Raw genomic sequence first — 27294 nt, 5'->3', positions numbered from 1 at the left:
GCTGTGGTTTTTTTATGGTGTTACAGAAGCCACAGAGGTACAAGGGTGTCAGGAGCCAAAATCCACTGGGCTTTTGAAAAGGTTATCCACAATAAGCGATACTTTCACAACAACCTCTGTAGGGTGACTGTACAAGACATAACATATTCAGCAGTGTGGTGAAAGGATCACTCACCATCTGGCACAACTCCCTTTTGGATGGACAGGACATCGCAGAACACCTGGCAAGATTCAAAGGGCATGTTGATGCCTTTAACTGCTCAAGATCCTCCCTTCTCATGGCAGGCAGAGCCTGCATGTTTGAGGGCACTGGAAATGAGGCCCCAGCAAAACCTGTCCCAGTTCTCAGGACCCCCTGGTTATGCTGTGCCTCTTTTGCTGTCTCCTTTCCTTGTCCTCAGGTCTGCAGCTTCTTTCTATAGCCTTTTATTGTCATTCTGCTCATAGGGAAACCAGGAACCCAATACCTCCCAGGAACAGATATGCTCAGCCCTGTTTTGCCTTCCTGATGAGTTCAGTGGGAGCAGAAACTCTTGGGTGTGTACATGGGGTAAAGTTTCAACTTATCCTAATCTAAGATAGCTGCTCCACGGCCAGGCTGCTTGTGATGTTCACAGGGGTTCAGCCAACCCAAATGGTGTCTTTCCCCAAAATAGAAAAAAATGTGTCGTAGTGTGGAATAGTCCAAGCTCTGCTTTTCTTTGCCTTGAAAAGGAGAAGACATCTTCTTTATCTACAGCACTCTTCTTGCTAAAACACCATGCTGAGGAAACTTGAAGGGATGTATTCTAGAAATTCTCTTTGAGTTCATAGTCTCAAAGGTTGTATGTGAAATTGTTTGTGCTGTATTGAAATAGATAAAAACAGATTGTTCCCTCTTTTGTATTTATTATGGATCCACTATTTATTTAAAAATATGTCACGGGACTCTTGCTGTATAACCAAGTGTTCCATTGGGGTGTGCAGCAGGATGTGATTCCCCATTCACAAAGACAGTTTTCTGCTCTCCTAGCTATTTTCATTTCATTTCTAATCTGTGCTGAAGCATCTGTGAATATGATATCTCAGCCCAGACAGAAGAATTCTTAATCTGAAGAGAATGGAAATTACTGAACATTTCACTTTAGCATCCATTTACTAAACTAAATAACTTCTTGGAGAGGAAGGGCAGAGGAAGAGAGGAGGCGGAGGATAGGGTGCATTTTGTAGCTCTGAATTTCTATTTCAAGTGAAAGGAAAACATTTAACCAAATGTCTCATTAATGAGAGCCTAAAGAACAGACTGAACTTCTAAACATTTATTTGCAGCACTGAAAAAGTCCAAAGACTTCGATTAAGCTTTTCATATCTAGAACGACATTCCTCCCACATGCCCTCCTACCAGCACCCTAAATTTGCAGGCAACTTCAAATACCTTTAAATATGAATGTTGAAGGACCTTTTTGTAGACTGCATCCTCTTTGCAAGTTGCTGGCAAATCTGTCAGAATTTTGTCTTCTGCCAACAATGAGGAAGAATATATATATCAATCACTCAAAAGTTAAAAGCTGCAGCTTTCAGACTTTCATTCACAATATACACATTCAAGAAAAACAAGTTGTATGTATATGTCTAGTGAGTACCCCATAGAACTATTAGCCAGAGAGCAAAACTGAATTGATCTAGCTGTTATCCGACTTTCAAAATTTGATCCACCACACACATTCTAGCTAAGATTAAAAGGAAAACAAACAAAGACTTCCAAAACTTCATGTTCTTTTAGACACAGAACAGCTCTCCCCCCGCATTTTTATATTTTAATCAGCTTCATGCAGTATGTTCAATCCTCCATGAAGGCAATTCAATTCCCAGAGCCAACAGCTTTGTCACTTTTTTTTTGCTGACTTAAAAAAGAAATCACTTCCAAGTGGTGGCAGAAAGGGATTGAAAAACTAGAACTTATTTATTTAAGATGTCCCAGCACACATAAGACCTTTAAATTGTTTTGCAAGAGGCATAGGGAGCTACAGATAGTCTGTTGAGGCAACTTCTCAATACAGAAGGTAAGTCATTTATGAGGCTCCTTGTTTCTGCTAGCTAATGGTCATACAGTACCACAGTATAAATCAATTACTTGGGTTTCCAAAACACAGAGTTAAATGACTCTCAGTTATAAAGGTGTGAATCCTTCATTTTAGAAGTGAATCGCGCCACAACTGGGCCAGGAGACACTTCAGAGACAGAGTCAGAGAATAGGGTATTTGCTTTTTCAGCGCGCCGGGTGTGTGGGGTTCGCTCCTCCAAACACACACACCGGTGCTTCCTACAGCACAGTATTAAGGGTTAAGTTATGAATATTCATCACATTCCTTGGGACAGGCATGGTTATACAAATTATTTCTCAGAAGTCATTAATATCATTAGCATAGGGGTCACACATGCGCTGTGTGTCCTGGTGGTCTCACTGAGGAAGGCTCCTCTTCTTCCTCAGGCGTCTTTCTCATGAAGACCAGTAGTCTTCCTCCCAGTGCACTTTTCACCTTTCTCCCTGGGCATGCGTAGTCCTTTGAGGAATGATTCAGCAGTCTCTGAGATGATCCTTGTCCCCTCTATCTTGACAAGATTAGGGTGAATTCGGCTTCTTAGGTTTTGTAATTAACATCTGCTGTTTGAACTAGCATTTGCTGTCTCCCAGTAGTTAACTTGTGCTTACATGGGTTAGTTGTTGACTGCCCTTTCCTCAGAAGATTCTTCCAAACACATCATAATGTTGTAACCTTAGATATTGAGCATCTATATCCCCCATGTTATTGTGTCCAAGTTTGTAGAAATTAAAATCCAGATACATACTACCTGACCCACAGAGGGGTTCTAAGCAGCAGATGAACCCTTTCCTATTGGAGAAGCACCTAAGTCTGGCTCTGTATTTCCTCCAGTGTCTCATCTCCTGGCTCAGCATAACTCTGCTTTCATGTTTGTGGGAAGAAGTGTCTTGGCATGATGGCCACACACCAGCTGACAAGGTGACAGTTTGTCCAAGAAGGAATAATTAGCTCCCTAATTTATTCTGCTATTGAACATTTGTGATGTACAGAATCATAGAACAGCTCATGTTGCAAGGGACGCATAAGGATCATCTAGTCCAATCCCTACAAGGATCATCTAATCCTGCTCCTTACACGGCTACCTAAAACCAAACCATACTAAGAGTGTCATCCAGATGTCTCTGGTCCTTTTGCAGTGGAATGTTGCTGGAACCTCTTGTTTGAGATGCTTTCTTTCACACAGTCTCACTTCAGGCAGGTCTGTGCTCCCTGAGGTTATGGCTATTTTCAACTATGCATTTACTATTCCAATGCAATGACTCATTCCCTGTGGCTTTTCAAAATCCTGCCTAATACCAGCCTGAAAACAGCTCACATCTGCCTGTCTGTTCAGGGCAAGAGACCCACTTTTTGTTTTCCCTTATAAATAGCACAATTCTACTATACTGTCTCTAGGTCCTATATTAACATGTCTGCCTCAGAAAAGACACATGCTTAAGACACAAAGAGGACCTAAATCACCAATTAAGATTAATTGGATTAAGCTGCAGTATTTACTATCCAGTAGGATATATTCTCCTCCATGTAACAGACTGGGCATTTCTTAATGGTAGTGGCTAGTGTGTACAGACAGATAGATCTCTAGCCTTAGAGAACTCATATGTTTAAAACTGGATTTCCAGACCTACTTTTTGCAGAGACAACCTATTAAAACATTTCTATGTTATCTGATTAATTGAAATGTCTCTTTTAAATAATTTTTTATTCCTTTAGTAATATCCATCTGTGCAAGACCATGAGTGTCTTTCTTAGACTTCTGTTGTAATCAGTGAATGAAAAGGGAAATACTGGGTCATTAAAGGCAGTAGCTGTTGGCATGTGCAACAATGCAAAATAATTATTTTTATGTATTATGACAGTAGATGTCATAGATAGATGTGGTAATCACTACCATTCTATAAGGAGCAAAAAATGTCTAGTGCAGACATTGAAGAAAGCCCCCCCCAACTAAAAAAAATCAATATTAATGTTGTTCTGCAAAAGCATTTCAGAGTGACCCCTGTGGAGTAGACAACCTGATTACAGTTCTCAAGTAAATGGAGAGTTTCTCTAGAGAAACTGAGAACTGTAGTTGTAGTTAATATATGGCTTAGAAGCATTTCATGAGGCCAAGTATACTTTGCCTAGTATTTTATAATGGTAGTAATATTGCCTGTGCATACGTAAATATTTTAAAACAGTTCCTTTAGGAGTCAGTGACAATTTAGTCCCATTGACTGCAAAGGGAAGGTGGGGATAAACCTTAGGATTTGCCTTGCTCAAGGCAAATGATCAAGGCTTGTGACCGTATAGATATCAAAATTCAAGCAGTAAATTGGGTAGTTTTTACAAAAACCTTTAAAAAATCCCCTTTAAGTGTTATGGCTGCTACCACATGACACTTATTACAAATACAGCTGAAATAGCTTGTAGTCTTGAGGTATGATAGGAGCAATTCTAGCAGCTATACATTGTTTTGAAGGAAAACCCCTTAAAGTAAAAAAACTTTGAAGTATTTTAATGTTTATTTTTTTCTTTGTGTCATCTCTTAAATAATTTTTCAAAGCTTTCTAATTGAATTTTCTCTATTGTAATTGTTGTAAAAGCTTGGTGAAAAATATTCTACCTTTCTGTGTATCTGAAAGTTTGCTGTTACAAAAATAGGCTTTTTATGGCATATCAAATCCCCTAAATACTGACTGCTGCAACAAAGTGACTAAGAATGATTTGTTTAGTGCTTGGAAGCTGTCAGGAGAGTTCAGTGCTGAGAATAGTGGAATGACTGAATAGGGCTGAGCTGACCTAACAGTGCTTGCAAGAGAGAGTTAGTTGTGATCCTGCTCTTCCTCATCTTGTCACTTCCTCCCTTCAGTCCCTTCCCTGCTTAGACAGGTATTCCTCTTCCTTGTGCTGCTGCAGGCATGCACCTGGCCCTTGATGAGCTAATTCAGTTTGTTAAACTGGTCCTGATTTAGCTGAGATGGTGAGCTGAAACCCACTCCCAAGGGAGCCAAATTAAGTCCAGGGCTGACACAGGCTGGGGGAGCAAAGTGTTGGGGAGAAGTGAGGACAGGAGAGGGCAGGGAGGGAAGTGGGTGGGAAGTAAGAAGTTGCTGTATCTGAGTTTAGCCTGGCTCATTGCTGAGGTGTCAGTCACCTTTCTATGTGAGAAGGCTGGAGCAGAAAAGACACACAGGCACATGTTTTTCTTTACAATTCCATTTGATCCAGCTGTGTAGGGCAAGAAAGCACTTTACATTCAATTGCTGCAACAGAAAAAATTGTGGGGGCTAGCAAATGAGGAAGGAAGCTTGTTCTGGGAGGGCAGCAGTGCAGATCAGGCTTTGTATCCCCAATGGGGAGACTCAGAATGGGAGTGATCCTTCTTTCTTTTCTTCTATCATCCCAGGGCTTGTCAGGGCTGTGATGGCACTTTCCTGTTCTGCCTTCTCTGTTCCACCATGCCCTGGAGGATTCACATGTGTTGGATACAGTTGCATACTGCACCTGGTTCTGCCCCACTTCCAAGGTGGCATTCCCATACTGACTATCAAACAGCATTTGTACTTTGTGTTTACTGCTCCGGGTCATCCAGAATTGTCCTGAGCCTGTATCACCAAGGCTCCTTTTATTGTAAGATGCTTGTGGGCTCATGGGCCCTGGCTGAAAATTACAGGACGATCCCTTCTGGCAACAGTGAGCAGCTGGATTTTCCCTGTGTTGTACTCGCTATCAGTGTTTTTGCTGTTGTAAATGAATGTAATGTGATGGGGTGAAACCTAACAAAGTAGATCAGCATCTAATCCAATGCAGAACTGAAAGAAGAAGGAATATTTCCTTTGAATTTGGTTGTTATTGAATGAAGTCCCTATTGACATTTTAAAATAAATAATATGCTGGTATATATTTGTAAATAAACATATGACAAGTTGCTGGACAACACAAAGTTGCAAATAAATAAATGTTAACATTCAGAGATCTACAATTATTTTTGGTAGGAGACTACTATAGTCTGAAAGAATATTTAGGCATATAATTCCCTTAAAATGTTCTTTAACCACCAAGACAAAAACCATGAACTTTGGGAACCTTTTTTGCACAATGCTTCTTTAAATGAAGATGGTAAAAGCATGAAAATGGCTGTGGTCAGCACAGCTGTGGAACAAGATGTAGTAGCTGTAGGGCTCCAAGTTTGGCTTCAATGCTTATGAAATTGTGGAGTTGGTTCAGAGATGTCCAAGACAAACTATATTAAAGAACCCCAGAATTTGAAGTCAACTCTATGTGTGTAAGGAGTGTATGAAAAAAGAACAGTTGTGAATCTTAAGACATTCAGACTTTCACCTCTGGGACATCACCTTCATGCACTTAACCATCTCTTCACTGCAGAGACAGCCTGAAGTCTGAACATCTTCTGCTTTGTCTGACAAAGTGCACCTTACAATCAAATTATGCCTTATTTGCTTTAGATCCAACTTTTCTGAAGTCTACCATCAGTGCTATATAAATGTTCGACTCCCTTCACTTCCCTATTCCTTCTCTACAAGGTGAAAATAAGAATTAATGAAAAATTATTTGGATTATTCACCAGGCTTTTACCTCAAGGCTTTCCCTCAAGTGAAATAGTATTTATGTATTTTTTTTCTTTTCTTTTCTTTTTTCTTGGTGTTTTTTGTATCTGTTAGAGAACTTAGAAAAACAATTTTTTAGTGAAAGTATATGTTGTTCCATTTTGTCACTTTGTCATTTTTACATTGTCACTTTTTTTATGAGGAAAATGATCACAGACCTGTTATGATTGCCTAATTATGCAACTTTATGACTTGTCAAGAAACAATATAAACCACTATAGATGCAAAGGTAAAATAGAAATTAAAGGTCTTATATGGCAAATTTTACCTCTTTTGCTTGTCACTTCTTCTCAATAGCTGTCCCAGGAATGCAGCAAGCTGAGAAGGTAGATGTTAATTTTTCTTCCTTAGGATCTCAATTCAAAGCTGAGGAGTGGAAGCAGAGAAGAAAGTAAGTTGGGGATTTGTTTTAAATGTTGCTAACAACAAAGTCTGAATTCTCTTGGCCTTGGCTTCCTAACTTGATAAACCCCTCTCTCCAAAACCCATTTTGGGGAGTGTTCATGCTTAGACAGTTTCCCAACAGCTTCAGTGTGTAGTGCAATTGTGCCTTGTTGACTTCAGCAAGTTTCCTGAGTAACCATCATGTCCTGGAGAGGATAACTTTGGGCTGTCAGTGTAAGGGAATGTGTCACTGCCTTTTAAGAGCTGAACAGGCTGTGGTGGTGTGTGTCAGGGTCACTCAAGCAGCCTGCTGAAATCAGTGGCATGTGGCAGACAGTTCTATATAGCTTTTTACGCTGTGTGTCATGATGAAGGCTCCTTAAAAATTGTAAATACTGCATAGCACCAGAGGCAATACTTGGAAAAGAGTAAATATTCAAAGCAAAGGCCAGAAGGGAGAGAAAGCAAACTAAAAGAGATATGGGAGCATTAAAAAAACACCCAAACAAAATCACCTTCAGCTGAAATGCAGTAGCAGAGTCCTGGAAAAGAGGAAAGTAAGGACGTGATATCTAGATGCAGGCAGATGTACTTTTTGAGAAAGAAGATTCAGAAAAGTTAGCATTTCCACGTTATTTCTGCATGTGGAGCTACAGATCTCAAACTGCCTGCATGTAAGCCAGGATGAATTAGAGTGAAGAATACTGTATTCTCAAGAAAAGCAAAGTAATTGAAATATCGGTTCCAAATAAAACAGCAAAAGGAAGGAAAGTTCTTTGGAAGGTTCTTGACTGACATTAACTTAGAAAATCAGGCATGAGATCATGCTATGTTGTCAGATTTCATTATTGAGATTTGATTTTGATTGAAATCAAAGATCTAAACCAATATATTGAACCTGGACCAATGGAAATATTAAAAAAACACTTTAAAAGGCTAGAAAGCAAGAGGTAAATACAGTAGACATTGACTAAGGAAACATGTTAGGATTAGGGTTATTATTAGCTAAATATATCAGAGAAACACTAATGAGAAAATATCTATGAAGTTGTAAAGTTATAACAAGAGCATGAAACAGGAAACTTACATGGACACAGAGATATGTTCACAACCGGAAAACATTAAACCAACTGCAAGATAAATTAGTGTATGCAATCAGAACCAGCAAAATTAAAACAACCAGCAAGCACACCGGCAGTGCTGATACATGTTTATCAGGATGGAAATACAAAAAGGAGTGAAGAACAATTCTATATAGAGGCAGAATGCAGAAGTTGACAGAGGAAAATGTACTACTTTAGTGGAGACTGGTGCAACTGCTGTGAAATATTAACAGGGAGCTAATGCTTGGGTAAATGTTATATCTGAAAATATTGTAGATTATTGGGATAAGAAACATAAATACATAAAACAAGAACCGCTACAACTAAGGGCTCACAGAGAAGACCTAACTGCTGTTCAAGCATTACATGTACTTGTATGGAAACCTGTAAGAAAAAGTGGGCCTGTTTATTTACTGTGAACAATGAGCCAATAATGAGTCTAAGAAATGGCAAATCCTTGGCTTGCTTAAGAGAGTGCCTAAAGGTCGGTTGGGCATAAACAAATGTAAAGGAAATGTTGAATTGATCAGGATGTCAGGAGGTAGGGAGACAAATATACATGCTTGCAAGGAGTACATTTAAAAGTTGACTTAGTTTTCTCTGAGATTGCACATTCTATTTAAAACAGAGTATGATCTGTATTAAATTTGTATTTGCTGAAAGTAGAAACCCATAGATCTTATTTGATGTAGCTCAAAATATTTGTACTAGAATCTAGATTTCAACATGTATCAAGTCCCAAATTACTCAGCTGAATGTCTGGTCGAGAATGAATGCCATCATCACTCCAAAGACTGCTAAATGGAGATTAAGGGCTGTGAAACAAATCCAGTAGCACTGGACTTGACAGATTTTTTTAAAAAGTGAACTGCTACTGACTGAACACTCACTGAGCAGAAAGATAAGTCTTTCATTCTATCCCTAAGTGCAGCAGAAAATATTGAGCTTAGAGGGATGAAATTAAAGAGATCGGGATATCCCATGTATAGAAGATATTGCTGAGTCTTGCTATGGGTGCAGTGGTCTGTAGATGCAGTTTGTGCACACAAGGGCATTGCTTGGGTGTACAAGACTGTAGTTGGCAGGAAGATTGCTCCATGTTCTTATGTGAGCTCCCATCTCTTGAGCGATTTGCTTTAGGACAAGAAGGAACAGCTGCAATTTATTCCTATGAAAAGAGGAACATGAAGGAGCAAGAGAGAGTCAAAGCATCTGAAAGTAAACTGGAAACAAAGGATTTTGCTGAGCCACTAATGGACAGGATTGAAGCTGCAAGTAGATAGACATTGGGATATTTCTCTGTATGGCAATCCAAACACCTAGAGTTCCTGAAAGCCCCTCTCCATACATGTAATGTAGGCAAAGTTGTTATTTCTAAAGATTATGCAGGAATGTAAACTGCCTCATTATACAGTATCCTGTGTCAGGGAAAGGGAAGCCTGAGAGTGGCACACTGAGATCTAAGAGGCAGCTGCAGCCCAGGGCAGCCACAGAGCCTGGACAGCTGCTTGTGCTTGAAAACCTCTTTCCAGCTGGCAGCTAACTATGGTAACTTTTCTGAGAAACGCAAAACACAAAACTTCAAAACATTGCTTCTTCAGTAAGGCATAACTTTTGTTAGCTTGAAAGGAAGTTTCTGCTGATAATAAAGCAACACTGGAACCTGTACAAACTGCAGTAAAGCTTCACTCTAAATCCTTTGTAATTTTTATTGCTGCTGCTACTATTAGTGCCACAGTACAAATGAACAAGAAGATGTGTTTGTCTGTGCATGTTTTCCTGTATATGTTTATCTATATTAATGCATCTTACTTTTTTTATTCCCTCAAAAGCATGCTAATAAAAGTGTAAATACTCTCCGAGAAAGAAAATCTCCCCACAGATCCATTTTGCTTTGTTACATAACTTTAACAAGGTCTTTTCCAGAATTCTTAATAACTTAAAAAAATCTCCATGGAAGTGTTGCTTGAAGAGAATGCTGAGGGATTGTTAACTAGGACATGGATAGGAACTGAGCCGGTAACTTTGGGGCTTAACAATTTTCCTTGGCTGTCCAGCAAAAGGAACATTTCAGCAATTTTTCTTGCCCAGTCTGTCCTACTAGGAAATTTTGTGTGGTATTTATACACACAGTTTTTGTGGGCATGCCTTTTTTGTGTGTCTCTGTGGAACAATGGTAGTTCATGCCAATGCTGAGAGGAACAGTCTCAAGTAAAAGACTGCAGGATTCGTAATCAGGGATTTGAATTAAATAGGAGAAAATATTTTTGGTGTACTCGATTTACAGCCACAAATGTTATTAAGTACTCAAAAAATGCTCTGCCAAGTGCTCTGATTATTAAGTGTAGATATTTGAGAATGGATATTTAGTAGTATTTGAGATTATGGATCTGACTACTTTGAAAGTGTTCTGCCTCAAGTATTGGATTTATTCACTTTTAATGATTACTTTCTGCTTTATCGCCCCACAACAATTCCTCTGACACACTTACTTAATATTATTTAAGACATACAGCATAGATCAAATATTAAGGCCTTGAATTATTTCTAAATAGCATCCAGTATTGCAGTCCTATACCTTTAAATCCAGAAATAAGATGCATTCCACAATAAATAGTGCTTGTGATTGAATGCTTGAAACTGATGTATGTACTTAAAAGAGTCTATTCAGCATAAACAATATTTCTTTAAATGTCACTAGTTCAAGCTGTATTTTCACCCTTAAGTACAGAGAATAGCTCTGAAAACTTTATCATCTCTAAAACTGGATTTTTTTTAAAGTAGGTACATATGAAACTGTGAAACACCAGTATTAGAAGCTGAGGTGATGGCCAGGCAAACTCTCTTGTACTGACATTTGAATTGTCTGTAGACAGAAGAGTCTACAGAGCTGAAGAGCAAACATTTGCAAGGTTTTGCAAAACCTTACCAGACAAAGCATTTCACGTGGCTGAATACTACTGGGAAGGGTTTAGGTGTGTGTTTTACCTATGAAACACTCCAAACTTCCTTTGTTTCCACAGGAGCCTAGAGAATTCTCAGGTCACCTTTTATTCTCTTTTGATGTATTTCTTCTCTTGTGACATTGTTAGCAGATATCTCATCTGCTGATGAACTTCTTCATGCAACAAATCTGGCCAATAACAAGGTGTGAATCTTCTGCTAGGATTACTCCCTCTGAACCTGCTTTCTGTGAGGCCAGGTGAACATCAGTGCTAGTGCAATAGACAGGAGATAAAAATAGGTCTGGGGAGAAGGAAGTGTGGTGGACCTGGTCCACACTTCAGGGGAGCTCAAACAGTTCAGGCATTGTGGCCTCAGAAGCCACAGGTTTTCTGCCTGCTTATTGCTGTAGCTATGAGCATTGGAGGAAATTTGTAAGAGAAAGACAAAGAACAACCATTTTTTAAGAGGTCTTTCAACTTTAAAATGCTTTACTTCCTTCTCCTTTCTGTTTTAACCATTTGTTGTGAGTCCAAAGTGGTCTAAATTTGTTGACTTAAGTCTATTGCTTTGAAATTCCTCCTTTTAACTGCGTGCTTGGGAAGAGTTGGATTGGTTGGGGAAAACAACTAATGTCTGTCTGTTAGGTGTTTTTTGGTTGGTTGGTTTGTTGGTTGTTTTTGTTTGTCTGTTGGGGGTTTCTTGGAGGAGGGGGAGAGGTTTTGGGATGTGTTTGGTTTTTTTCTTCTTTTCCACAGGTAAGTATGTATTGGGGAAACTGACTAGGAGGATTATTTAGATGAATCTACCAGGTCAAGAAAATGTTATTGCATATGCTTTAATTTGTCTCTATTGTAGAATTTGACCCTGAATCCTTATGTCAAATTGCATCCTTAGGTACAGAACAAGCAAGTATTTAGATATTATCCTAAATAGAGATTTATTTCCTAATTTGGAATCAATGATTTGCTTTTCAGTTGACAAAGAATTTAGAAAGATGCTTTTTACAAAATTTTAAAGATAGTCAATATATTTTAATTCCCCCAGAAGGCTAGAAATGTCAACAATCATGGAAAATAAAATTCCAGACAAAAATAGTAAGAAATGCTAGAATTATGTGAAAGTTACATACGGGCTGAGAGCCTTTCCATGTTGCATTTCATCCAATGCAAATTAAAATGAATAATAAATGCAGTACCTCTGGAGCATAGTTTTTACAAAATAAATGCCAACAGCTTCTTAACTGAAGTAGCACAGCCTTAATGTGACTGTGGTGTTACTGAATATGCCACAAACGTGGTAGAGGTTTGGTACATCTTTAAACAAGTCAGGAAAAAGAAAGCCTCTCATTTTTCTCTGTTCTAATTATCTTCGTTCCAGTGGATTAGAAAATGGAAAATGTAGAAGTCAAGCTGAAGATGGTTCAGAGCTCAATCGCCTGCCAAGTTAAGTCTGAAAAATGGCAAGTGTGTGTAATTAATAGTGTCATCTTCCCCTAGACCAAAGGATGACTGCGGTAACTATAGATTATAATTGTCATCGTTGTCACATAAAATGTGCTATTATTAAGTTCAAGCTGAATTTTATTGCTGAGAATGCTCATAAATTGAATGGTCAGTCATTTAAATTGCCAAGTAGAGAGCTCTGCGGTTTGCTCTAAAGCGACTTTTTAAGTCAATGTATTTGACTTTAGACCTCTGGAAACTAGTTATGTTCCTAAAGAGATGTTAGACAGGTTTTTACCTGTAAGAGAGGATGCTCTGACAGATGCACTGCATTTCGTTCATGTTTTAATTATCCCTACACTCTAATTTTTAATTTTTTTGAAAGGCAAGTACTGCATATGCTATGTTGGCAACTTAAAAATTAGGACTTATTATCTGGTTAGCATAGCAGAGAGAATGAGTGATGACAGTTTTGAAATATGGATGAATAAAATGTAGTTGTTTAAGATGGAAAGATGAAAGGGGATGAAACGAAAGCGATACATTCAAAGAGAAAATCTTGAGATCAAGGAGTTTCCCAGCAGGAACTGAAGTTCTTTCATTCTAGGGATAAATTGCAGGTCAGCAGTGATTTCCAGTATTTTCCTCCTGATGACTGGATAAATCAAAGTTTGCAGGAAGGCTGGCTCAGAACTGTGGTGAAAATAACACCCAACCAAAATATGAAGGCTTGATGAAGTGAACAGGACCCAGGAGGAAGGGAACTGCAGCATTCATCAAGTCCTGTTTCTTGCTATTAGAGACAAGTAGTTAATGTAATATCTTTCATAAACTGATTGGCTGCATCTTAAAATTAGTTTAGGTATTTGCCTGAACTGTATAGTTATTGCTTCAAAATATGACTGTCCTAATGGTCAAAAACCACCCCTTGTCATTTTTTCTTGTTCTATCCTTGTCCTTTTTCTTTTAGGTATGTCTTATGCCCTTCTCGTATTATCTCAACAAGTACATTTATAGGACATGATTATGTTTTCACCCAGCTAAATAAGACAAATATTTTGTTTTAGTGGGCATATTTGATCTTTTTGGTCTCTTTCATGCTGTAAAACATGCTGTCAGCTGGCTGGCATAAGCCAGCTTTGAACTGGGAGCCGTATAACTACTTTATAGCAATACTGTGTTCAAAATGCTAAATTCTGCAACATTTTCTCTCAAGCAGGTTTTCTTTTAGATTTTTCTGGAGATTTCTTCTCTGAGGTTGCTTTTTTTTTTTTTTTTTTTTTTAATTACAAGTATTTGTTAGCTTTGTTAGATTGTATACTCCTAACTTAGATACTAAACCGTTCAAGGTATGCAGAACATCCACTCCAACCTCCACCATTCATATAACCACATATACTCAGTAACTTTTTCATATGATAGTAGAAGACCAAAAGCTAAAACCATAATAAGCCCCTGGAAGAAAACACATGAAAAAAAATATGTCCCTTTTATGGTGTATTCTTGCAATGGTAAGAAATTAGGTAGATTTTTTTACACAGATGATCACAAAAAGTGAAACAAGAACTATATTGCAGAAAAAATACAAACTAAGCACTCGAGTAGCAAGAGGACAATTTCTTAATTAATGACAGAAGAGATGTTTCTTAAGTCTGTGTAAAATACATTGAGTGCATGTGAGTGAAAGAATAACTGCATTGAAAGTTTGGAAGCATCCTCTTACTGCTGAACAATTGTTAATAGCTTCTTTGGTTTCTGTGTTGGTAAAAGTATTTGCTAGCCCAAGTGTAGCAATGTATATTTTGGTCAGGTATCAAATGAACATTGCAATCTAAGTGCCTGGATAATAGGGGAAAATGTTATTCTATAGCTTTGCTGATGTTTTGTCTGCTTTCAGTCAGAAGCAGGCTTTCAAATCAAATGGCAATAGCACAACGGTATTTTTACAAGGCTGCTGACTGTGATTAGCTTACAAGTCAACCATATCTCTGCAAGAGGATTATTCCCCTGGCCAGTGTATGCTCTTGTGCACTGTGCTTAGTCAAAGTGCAGTGACAGTATAATGCTTTCCAGAACATATCAGGATGAGAAGATAAAGTAAAAGTATTAAATTGGTTCCCTAGGGCTTCCTTCTCTTTCAGATACACCCTTCCATGTGTTAGTGGTGGGCTTTTGTTTTAGGGTTTTTTTCCCCTTAAGCACATTCCTTGACTGGTACAAAGATAAGGAAAACAGTGAAAAATCAGCTTCTTCATCACATTAATGGTAGTTGTTAAACAAAAAGTTGTTGCTGTAAGACCTGTTTAGTAGGATTGAATGGAGTCCAACACAAGCACACAACTAAGAACAACATGATGGGGTAAAGTCATAGGAATATTCCCAACTGCAGTTTTTAAAGGGCTTTTTCAACATAAACTCATATGGATCATAAAACTTCTTGTGATTCTAGCCAAATCGAACATTCTAAAGTTATGTAAATAACCCAAACCCTGAAACCTCTTTAATGCATCCACCAGCATGACAAGAGTTATTCTCAGACTTCCACAAAAAGTATTATTTGAGTAAAACAATGTTTTGCAGTCAGCTCCCACAGCTGCCACAGCTTCATTGTGGCAAGCGTAGCTGTAGGGGAAATGACTGAAAGTTCACTGGCACAAATGGAGTTACATCTGCTGGCATTAGGGCTCAATTTGTCACTCTTGTTTTTAATCTCGGGAAGCATGCAAGAACTAAATGGTGCTAATCTTTTACATGACATGAAGAGGATGATCAGAGTATATTCAGTCCCAGTACCATGGCCAAGTCAGAGCTCATCCCTGGCTTCTGAAATGATCTTAGCAAGGTTTTGAATATGAGCACATCGTTTCACATTTTTCTATGGATTCTTAGCCCAGACTTCATTTTCTAGGCCACATCTTGGCATGACAGCTACCCAGTTTGTGGTGAAAAAATGAACTGATTTTCAGAAGGGGAAAAATAGCTGTATAGTTTCAGCCTATTTTCAAGGAACTCTCTGAAGTTCCAGCTAGGACTGTGGTATGAGTACCCACAAAAAAAGGACCAGCAAAGTGCTGCCATCACCATCAAAAGGATGTCTTTATCTTGCTGCTTCCATTCCTGGTACATCCTTATGAGGTTGTCACACTTGTGTTGCTGCAGTGCTGTGAGAAGGCTGCTACTGTGCCATGTCACAAGGGAATGCACAGGAGCCAGAAATGCTTTAGGATTTCCACATTTTGTAAAGCTTCTCAGTGGAGGGGATGTTTCCCTAGAGCATGGGTTCGATCTTGGGAGAGCTGTGCCATAGGGTTGTCTGGCAATGGCTGTGTGGTCAGCACACAGAACCCAATGCGACATAGGGCTACAGCTACCTTGGGCTCTGGAATGGGCACTCCATGTGACTTTTGAGCCCACTGCTCACTGTGAGACCAGGCTGACATTGACTCATACTGCTTAATCCTACTTAATCCTTGTTAATATTTATAGTTTCATTTCCTAAACTGAAAAAAAACCCCCTATAAATACCATATATGCACTATATATGCACCTCTACCTCCACATCGTAACAAGCAGAAGCTTTCCTATTAGACATTTTCTTAAAATGAAAGTGAATATCTCTTTCTCTCTGTATATGGATTCATAAGTGCATAGCTATGTTTATATATTTCATGTCAAAAATATAAAAGCAGATTCTATATATACACATGAGTACCTATAGAATAGATTCTATATATATATATCTATAACACATTTCTATACATATTTTTTTTTACAAATAATCTTAAATATGCATATATATATATATATATATACATGTATGTATATCTCAACACACATACATGCATACAGATATATATACTCTCACACTGGATTTGGGCTGTATTCTATCGGTAGAATTGTGAAGTACCATTTCTTATTAACAGAATAGCTGGTGTCACTGTGACCTGTCGTTTCCTGTCTCTGAACAGTTTGCTTTTATCCTGTCCAAACAGCATGATCAATCCCAGATCACTGTACAGCAGGTTTGTGTACTGCTGGACACTGTTTTACTCCTGCCCAAATACTGAGGCCCCTAATGCCTTTTCTCAAGAGCCATCTATTACAGGTGCTACCAATAATGTACTATGGATAGTAACCACTTTGACTTTGTGCTGTAGCTACTTTCCACTTCTGCTGTTACCATCACTAATGCTTGTCTGTTACCAGTGTTAATTGAGCTGATTTCATTTGCTATTCTGGGAGGTTAATTCTGTTTCTCTGGCTTCTGAGGATTGTTCTCGGATTTTTGGAGAGAAAGAGATCTATTTAGGAGTTTGAAGACTGCTCATTGACTTCGTGTCTGAAGACCTGAAGGGTAGGGGCTGATGTGTTTTGAAAAGCCTGGGTGTTTCTGTCATCACCTCTACATGTAGGAACTGGCACAACAGGTTTTAGTGTAGAGAGAGATCCTGGATGGGAGGAAATTAGGATATGGAGAGAAACAGGTTCACTGAATCCACCCTTTGAAGTGGGAAGGTGGGAGGGGTAAGGCTGTTACCTGTAGATAATGAATAGACTATATCCAGATAAAAGCATTCTGGCTTATTTTGCAGAATATAGCAGAAGGATGTTGTGTATCTATTTATGGATTGAATGGTATTTATTGAATACACTCATCCAAGCTGTACAAAAATCATAATATGTTGCTCCCTGAATAAAATAAAAGTTAAATGAGTATGTGACGTTATGTTGAATGTGAATTATGCTGTACTGTGAAACTAAGTATAGCTAAATAAAAAAGGGCTGAGAAATATCTTTAGGGGCTCCCCTTGAAAAGTGTTCTTTCTTCATCGCTTGGTGGTTGAACATCATGAATAGTCCTGTATTTAGATAAATGGAAATGGCAGACTGAGCAATGATTTGCTCTCCATTTAAAAAAAAAAAAAAATTAAGTACTCTGTGTTTTGAGAATATTAAGTATAACTTGTCTTCTCCTTTCTGGATGAGTGGACTAACAACTAGGACTCTCTCTGTTGCTTATGAACGCATGGTAATTATTCTGTGCCAGATGAAGCACCCTCCAGAGGAAGGAGTGTGAGTGTCTCACTACAGAATGAAAACACACTTCTGGATGATAAGGGATATTCTTTCTCTTGGCTAAAGGAGAGATTTGAACCCAGATCACCACCAGTTAGGGAAATAACCAGTAATAAAAGACCTTGGTCAGGAACAGCAGATTCAAGTCAATCTTTGTTTAAAATGAAAAAAATTGCTTCATGTTCTCTTTTTATTTTTTTTTCCAAATATGAGGGAAGACAGAAAAGAATGTCACAAGATTAATTCAGTTCAACCTTCTCCTTAGCAGTATCCCAGTTTTTTCTTATGTGCCTTTACTCGTGTATTGTTCCAGTACTAATCTGCTTTCCCCAGGACATCTTGCACAGAAATGTAAACCATTCCAATCTTGTGGCAAGTCCTGACACGAGCTTCCCATGAAGAAACTGCTGTACCCCAGAGGAGACAGAGATGACAGGAACACTTTCTGGAAGCACGTAAAATGGGGAAGCAGAAGGCAGTGGGCTGGAGGGGCCAAAATCTTGCAGCTGAGCCAGCAACACCACTGCAGCTCTGCTCATCGCAGAGAGAGATCCCAACTGTAGAGCTTAATTGTTTTGTTTTCCTGGGTTTGTCATGCCAGTTGTCAGAATAATTTCTTTGTGCATGGCTGAATAGGACATATGTACACAGTGCCAGCTTAGTCTTCTGATATCCTGAGGGGGCCTTTCCTACTGGAAATTATTTTCCATTGAACAGAGGGTGGCTGGAAGATGGGTCCTTATTTGTCCATATGGTAGCTGTTGTTCTCTTCAGTGCGAAAGTCTGATGAGGATATTAGACGCTGTTGCTCTATACATGCCTAAAAGTATTTCATTCCCTGTGGTTTTCCTATCACTGACTGTTGGAGTGTTATATTCATTGAGAATAATGAACTCTGGTAGAAGAAAATGCTTTAAATGCATAAAGCAGATTGTATGCTGCTCACACATATCAAGGTCTGGATGACATTTCAGACCCTTGCTTGGTATATTGTTCCTTTATTTAAGTAAGACTGTAATATTGGGGCCCTGAATGACCAGTCATGAGATGCAAAAATGTCTTTATATATGTTCTAGAAAGACTGGGCCTCAGGATACAAAATTTTTTGGGGATCATTTTTGCCATGTTTTGTTTTGTTTTTCCTTCTGTTTGGAATCCTTATGGAAAACTATGTTTGTGAAGGATTACTTTTTTTTTTTCCCCTTCCAGAGCTTGTCTTAAATGAACTGGCAAGAGATTTACATTTCTCTGCATGACTGTAGGATACCGAAGTTTAAACAACGAATGAAAAATTGTCACAGATTTATTTAAGAGCAGTGAAGTGTTGCTGTCTTCATACAGCCTGTCAGCAGATTTTAAAACGAGAAAGATAGGGAGCTATGTGATCACTGGGTTGTTTGTGTAAACTGGAGACTTCCGGCAGGAGGGAAATGGTTCAGGATTTTATACTGGGTAGCCAACTGATGCTGCTTCAACAAAAAAGGGCAAATGAAAATTGCAGATGTGAAAACACAACTTTTTGAAACTCTGTTTCTTTTTTGCCAAGTCCAGATTTCTTTCCAGTCCTTAAACATTTGACTATTTTTTGAGCCTTCTGAATCCCACTCAATTCCTATGAGTCAATAAATTGTTTTCTCTGTATCACATCCTACCACAGGCTTTGTTTCTTCTTCTTTCTGTGCTTTGTCTCTATTTTTTCATGTCTTCACTTCACTTCTTTGCTGCATTCTCAGTGTGGTTGTTCTTTTTGCTTCTTTGCATGAAGTTTGTTTTTTAAATCAGTTTGTTTGATTCTCACAGTGGGCCAGACTTTAGATGCCTCTTCAAAGTAATTTCTGTTCTGTGTTACTTTAGCAAGATGCTAAAGCTCCACATTGGTGGAAAACATTTTGTTCACTGTAAGAGACAAAGAAAACTATAGGGTCTTGGGTATGTGTGAGAATGTAATTTAAAGCTATTTCCTATGCTTTATTTGGGAAGGTTCAATTAAGGAAGCACAAATAAATCAGAATTTTGACATCTCATAATTTTTCTTTATTTTACAGTCTTTGCAACCTTAATGTTTCCTTAAATTGAAGTTTGTTTTTTGTGAGGATGTTATGATCTTACATACAATGCATATAGGCAGAAAATAAGCAGTGTGTAATTATCAGCAAAGAAACTCAAGCGTCAGATGTTCAGGTTCTTTAAAGAGAAAGAAAGGTTTGCAAAGAAAAACAAGATCATCTAAAGATTTAATACATCTCAAAGCTAACACAATTTGGTTTGATACATGACCCTTTTATTTTGCTGCCTTAAAATGTCTCCCTCCTGCCAAAACTATTTGTTACCTTCTTCCTTGGGGAAATATGCAAAGACATGCGGTTACGCTCAGGCCCTTGCACTGGAAGGTTTTTATTTCAATCCTATCAGCCTCTATTCTTGCCAATCATTTTTCTTTTGTTCTCAGTATCCATTCTTTCCAGTAATTCACTTGAGCTACAATATCTGAGAAAGACTGAGCACCACTGTAATTTAAAGGAAAAGATCTTTTCAGGCTGATTTGGTTTCAAGCAGTTTTTTGTGAGAGAGATTGGTTTTCAGCCTCCAGGCAATTAAATACTCTGACTGAAGATTTTTTATCACCAATTATTCCATACAGAAACTACTTTTATTTTTTGGAAGAAGACATCAAAAACTAACAATTGACTATAGCTTCTTGGTGAATGACAATATAAAACCCAGATAGGTAAGCACACAGCGTTCGCTTGAAGCAGCTGTGATGAGAAGGCGGCAGGCTGTAACGGGAGTGACAGAAATCTGGGGTGAAACACTCACTGGACTGAAATCCTCCAAGTCAGTGCCATTAGCTTTAGCAGGGCCAAGATTTCTGTCCACACAAATATCCACCTGACTGTGTGGAAGTAGCACATTATTATGTTACAGCTATAGAGTTGAGGAACAGAAGACTTGACAAAAATTGGCAGTTGGGACTGGCAAGGATTTTTTGCTAATTAGCAGCCTCAACTGCAGCAGGTCCAAGCACTTTCAACTGCAATGAACTTTCTATCAGCCTTTTCAAACTTGTCATTTTGGAAAATCACATGAATGTCTCAAAGGAAGAGGATTAGAAAAGATGAAAGTGATGGGTTTGTGTTCATGATTAAGTTTTGACTAGTCTTGATGAAAATTTCTAGTGAAAAAGCAATCTGCCTTTTTCCTACAGCTGCTCTGCTCTACCTAAAGAGGGAATACCAATTTCCAACAGGGAAATTCTCTTCTCTACCTCCCTAATATCATCCCATTTTTGTATATTTCTTTAATATATGCCTACCATGAAATCAAGAGTGATCTGATTTGATACCAGTTTGGTAGATTAGGATTTGGTAGGTCTGAATGAAATCTGATGACCTTTTAAGGATAATGCACAAGATCTTATGCTACAGATCTCAGAGGGCAAAGACAGGGAAATTTTTGGCCAATGGATTATGGGCAGAATCAGCATCATGTTTATTGGGAGAGATATTAAACTATAATCAACATCTTTTATGGAATTGTAAAATCTCATGCCACATTGGGATGAGAATGACTTCCACTTGTCACCACAATGAATATGCCCTTGTGATGAGTGCTTTCAGCTCTAGATGGGAGCAAGAAAGAGTAATGATCCTGAATGTTATTTTAATGTCAAAAGCTTTTAAAGAATAATGATTACACTGTGAGAGGAAAAAGAGTCCACAGGGTAGTCAGGGCAAAACCTTCTCTGAGGAAAGGGTGGGAGCAATAGCTCCTTGATTCCTTTTCTTTCTAAGTCTATCCCATGGAAAGGAGGAGAATGAGAGAAGATTTCCTAATAAATCTTGACCCCCTGGGAAGACAGACATGGAAAATCTTGAAGGTGACAGGAGACATTTGAATTCTTTCCTACCTAACCCCTCAAGATTTCTGAAACATGATATTTCACTGTTTCTCACTTTCTTTGTCATTCAAATTAGTACAGAGGTTGTGTAAAACTGTAGCTCTGGCATTGCCTGGTGTGAATAAGGGATAGGATACAAGTAAGTGGGAAGCAGGTTGGCAGCAAACTGTCTCTACCCAGTTTTGCTCCCTGGGCATCTCCCCTCAGACTCAGATTGACTCAAATTGCAGATACGGTCACCAAGTGGTGTCAATCCTCTCTGTGTGGGCAGAACCACAGCGTGCACTAGACAGGGTTTCCTCTGAAGAACTGTTCAGCTAAGTCTGGAGAGAAGCCTGGATATGAACCATCATGTTCACCATGCAGCTGAGTGCCAATGGAGGCTCTGACATCTCTGCAACATGCTTTGAGGTCCCCAGGCAAGCAGGGATGTGTGCATGGAATATATTATAAAACCAAGGCTGCCCAAAGAACGCTGATTCATCTCTGCCTAACTGCAATTTGGTTAAATGTAGAAAGCAAATCTAGGTAGAACTAGACAAAATTTTTTCAAAGGAAAAAGTTTTTATCCAAAAGAGCAGTTTTTTGAAATATGGAGATTTTTCATTTTAACAGTTCTCAGTGAAAAAGCCTTCAAGTGTTTTGTTTGGATAATCTTTAAATCTCTTTTATATTTCTCTTTTTAACCATAAATCTAGGAATACATATATATCACTTTAGAATGTTCTGACAGCTTTGAAAGAAAATACTATGATTCTTTTTTGAAATGGTTCTTTGAGGGGACAGAAGAAATTTGCATCTCCCACAAATATCTATATTTAAACTTTTGCATTCAGATCTGGGACAAAAACAAATACTGAAATGTCAGAATTTTATACATGATAGGAATTCTTTTTTCCCCCCTAGTACATTCTGCTTAGATTACACTGCACAGCATGTGCCTTCCTTCCCTAGTCTGCTTTTGTGTTCAAAAAATCAATTTGAACAGTCTGAACAGAAATCTGCTGCTGGCCCTAGCCTAAAGGGGTTCAGAGAACCCATCACTCAGCCCACAGGGCTTGAGTTACAAATTGATACCTGAGTTCAGCAATGGGAGAGAGCTGGAAAATCAGAGCAGAAAAAAAGAAAAAAACCCACATTGATTTCTCCCTTTTTTTTTTTTTTAAGTATTTCTAATTTCATGACTGACTTTCCTTTCTCTATTTCCTTTTGTGCTTTTAAAACAAGTCAGATGAGATACCACCCTCTCCCAACAGCTGCTGTTTGACAATGTTGCAACTGATCCTTTTCTACATTTTGCAAAACCCCTCAGCTGTGTTGACCAAAAGACTGATGTCTTATGCTTGATCTTAAAGAGGATTAACGAGAGGTTCATGCTGCTGGAACTTCAGTCAGCTCCCAAATTAGGGTGATTTTAGGACTCCTGTGCATACAAACTAACCTCTTCTGTAAATATTTATGGCGCCTTAAGGCTTGCATTGCACTTCAGATAAATATTCTTGGTCATGCCAGGTCTCTTAACCCTTTGAATTTTTAATTTTAATTTTGCTGTCTCATTGCTCAAAAGGTAAGAAGAGAATCAAATGCTAAGGAGGAGGCCATTTAGCATTTTGCCCTTCTTTGGGATCCAGAAACAAGAAACATTTCTCTACTTCTCCCTGTATATCTATCCTTCCTTGTACAGTGTGGGAAAATTGCTCATTGTAAACAGGATTTGGACTAGTGTCCACCAGTGCTTTAGCACTGAACTTGGAAGGAAGTTTCCCCGAAGAGAAACCATTAGCTATAGTTGGGTGTGGAACTGACTGTTCACATTTGTGGGGAACCTGACCAAATACCGACAAGAAGTTTACTTTAAGGCTTTCTATCTTAGCAGAGATCATCTCTTGAAGTTACCTTTAAAATTTAGCTTTTTGGATCTGGCTTTCTACTGTCATCTAAAGAGAAATCAAGCCTCAGTATGTGGCTAAAAGTGACTGCATGCTAATTACAGGAAACCAATTTGTGTGAACACAACTAATGTGCACATGGAAAGGAAAGGGGTTAATTTTAGCCGGTGATATATGTTGATTCTGGGAGATTAGAGCTGGAAAGGCTGGGATTCATGACTTTGAACAGTAACTATCCTTTGGTTAGTACCACCAGTCCGAAGTTCAGTGAGGAAATAGCTTTCTAGCATTCACAGAGAGTTTGCCTTCCTGGACAACTGAACCTGCCTTCAGTTCCAGGGGGGTTTTGTTTGTTTGTTTGTTTTTATTTTGGGGTGTTGTTTTTATTATGACGATGTACAAGTCAGTCCTGAAAGCCATACTTACCTAAACAAACTAAAAGGAAAAAAGGGAAAACAAGCTAAAGAAATCACTCTTGCCTTCCACAGCCTTGTAAATGAGCCAGACTACCAAGTTTGCCTCCAGAGGGTTTCTGTAGTTCAGCTGGTTCTTTCTATCTCTGCACACCTTTTGCCAGCTTGTTCTCATCATTTGCTTGCTTGAAGCAGAACCTAAAATTGCTTTGAAGAAATTTCTCTCAAGGATGGATCTTGAGCTCTCTGACGCTGAGCAGCAGATTGCTGTTTGTTCTCAGTACATTGGGCTGTAAATTCACTGAGAGTGACGTGGCAAATGTGTTCTTGTACATGCGCTCCCAGAGTGTCTGAGTGAGGTGTTGTGCATTCCCCACTGTCAGCATGTTGTCAGTAACTTCTGGGAAAGCAGAATATAAAAATAATCAAACATACAGAGCAAGGCAGAGGAGGGAATTGTACAGTTTCTGCACCTGTGAGTTAAAAATGCTCAAAAGTAATTGCTTGAAGTGATTGGAAATGCACAGAATCTCAGAGCGATTGAGATGTTTTTTTCTTTCTCTCTCTTCCCACAGCTCCCTGCCTTCCCCATAAACCCAGGGTTCATGGCTTCGGTTAGTACAGCATTGTGCCTATCCACAGCAGAAAACTGTTGTTAGTCCAAAAAAATTGCCTGCTGCATGGATGAGCTTAATGTGCAATAAACTCAGCAGTGCAGATGCAAATTTAAGATTTCTGAAAACTGAAATTTAGCTGGAGAACTGTTTGATGGGAGTATCTGTGTAGACACAGCCAGAACATCTCTCTTGATCTTACCTGACTTTAAAGATAACACAGAGTAGAGTGAGCCAGCAGCTTTCAACAGCCTTTTGTATGTAGAAAATGAGGAAGTGAGAATAAAAGAGAACTCTCCTTAGGAACTGGCTTTATTTCACAGCTTTCACAGCATTTAAAATATGATAGTAATAATATTCCTAGCTGATGAGAAAACCACTTTCTCTTTCTTAATTTTAACTACATAAATAAATGATTCTTCTCAACGTGAATTATTGTGTTACAAAAACTGAAACAGCTTTCTAAACCTTTCTCCACCATTATACAACAGAAAAATGCAATACCCCAGGCTGACAGAATCTGAGGGAGAAGGTTGCACAAAAAATACCACCTCTACCAAAGGGAAGGGAGAAATAGGGGAGAGGAAAATGTTCCTCAGCCACTCTAGATGGGATTGTGAAGATTTATTTGGCTCAGAGCAATCTGTAGCCTAGTAAATTCATGTTCAAAAGTGTCACAAACAATAATGTACTACACCTTGCACTACAATGTACAGGTGTCCAAAAGCTATTACAGTCCAGCCACTGCACAAAAATGGTATGAAAGGGATAGTATGGCGATTGGTACCCGAAAACTTTCCTTTCTTTTTATTTTGGTAGAGCTATGAAAGAGCTCCCCACTCTGACAAAATACTACCAAGAGACCAAATTAAATTTTTTGCACCCAGATTTGGCAATTGCTCTTGTCAATAATAACTCGGAGGGAAAGTAACTGTATATTGAAAGCAAGTCCTGAAACTTTTGATAGTTATGATATCACAGGCTCCTGCAACAGATGGATGATTCTGTATTGCTCTATGGTATTAGAAACTTTTACCTCTTTAAAGACTAAAAATGTTCTCTCTCTATCCTTGTTTTGCCAAAATTCACTTTCTTTTTTCTCAGATCTCTGTCAGTGCTTCCTTTCCTCTTCATTCTGGCTACTATTATATTACAGCACTGCTGTGAACTGAATAAATTGTCCTTCCAAGGCTGCTTTGATGAAGCATTTATTTGTTGCCACTGAATATTATGGCACCTGTTAGTATGTTCTCTTTAGGACAGTTTATGTAGTGATATCCAGTGATACAATCATGTTCAATTGTACATACTTCTTAAAGTGGATCACTTTCTTACAATTATGTTGCTTTTGGCCCGAGGTGAAACTTCAAAACATAGAAATAGTTATATTTAAATCTGTTTAGTCCCTAAGAAGAGAACCTACAGTTAGGGATGAACAATATGCTGCCAGTGTTCAAAAAGGGTATAAATGTATCTTCTGTATGCACATACTATATATATATATATATGGTTGACAGTATGAAATATTTGCAACAAAACCTCTTTCGTTCCCTCTTCATTTGCTAATATGCTTAGTCAGTTTTTCATTTTTAGTCAAAAACAGCTCTTTCTGTTGGGAAAAGGATTATTTATGACTTTAAATCATTTAGGTTGGTAGTGGTTACACTGATATGTGAGAACAGAAAAGGTAGCAAAGAGTGTCAGAAGTTCTGAATCTTTCCTGTGTGGAAGGGAAATTGCTTTCGGATTTAGCAACAATTAAACCTGAATATTTCAAAGAAGCTAAAAGGCCTGTGGCACTTATTCCAGCAAAATCTTGTTGCAGCTTTTCTCCTTAAGAAGCCTCCATATGCTGATGCTTAAGATTTTACATGGGTAAACAGATAAACACCATTTATAAAACTAGTGTGAGCTTGCTTCCGTGGTCCAGAGACTACTTGCTAGTCTGAGAATTGAAAGAGATGTCTTTCTTTGGAGATTAGCAGCTGCAGATTTATATGACAAAAATTTAAGAACAGATTAGCTACCTTACAGTGGTTACAACATAATTACTACATCCTAGCCAAGTTAGGACAAAAAAAAATCAGTAAAGATTTTTGTCCTTTACCACAGTACAAAGTGACAGCATTCCTACAGGGTTGGAAAGCTCATCTATGAAAGCATGTAGACCAGGAGTTGGATCCCTTGCACAATAGCACCAAAGCCTTTATTTACTGGTCATCATCCACCAAAAATGATAAAGAATAATTTAAACCTGAAAGGACAAGGCTTGCTTGATCCTTACCTGATGCTTTTTGCAACATTTTCAAGTACCAAACATATCACTCAGTTATTTTTTCCATCTCCCAAAAGAGGTCTTAATGCATTTCGTGCCTTGTTTTCACTGAAATTAATTTCTAAAAAAAAAAATAACTGGCATTTATTAAAAGAGACTAGTAGATGCAATAGAGCTAAAGATCTTGACTGGGGTGTGGGGGGGGAGGGTTAATCTCAAGACTTAAGATTTGACCAAGATTTTTCAGTGTCATCTCTAAAAGGGTAAATTTCTCTCCTACAGGATCCACATATGCTATGAAAAAATCAAGTGGGTGGGGAAAAAAAAGAGCTGATAATTTTGCATTTATTGCTCAGATGACAGCACTTGTATTGTTACTTGTCAGCAGTAGGGTTTTTACCTCCCCTTCTCCCTATCCCACTTGAGCCAATCCGTTCCATTATCCCATTTGTCTCTTTGGGAATACTTTCATCGACCACACCTTGTGTAGGTTACACCAAAACCAGTGTTGCACAGACACACCCACAGAGTGTTTGTTAAAAGCTATGTTTTATTGGGAT

The sequence above is a fragment of the Corvus brachyrhynchos genome, unplaced genomic scaffold, assembly GCF_000691975.1.
Source record: "Corvus brachyrhynchos isolate BGI_N302 unplaced genomic scaffold, ASM69197v1 scaffold142, whole genome shotgun sequence".
Lineage (NCBI taxonomy): Eukaryota > Metazoa > Chordata > Aves > Passeriformes > Corvidae > Corvus > Corvus brachyrhynchos.
Note: the sequence above shows the minus strand (reverse complement) of the source record.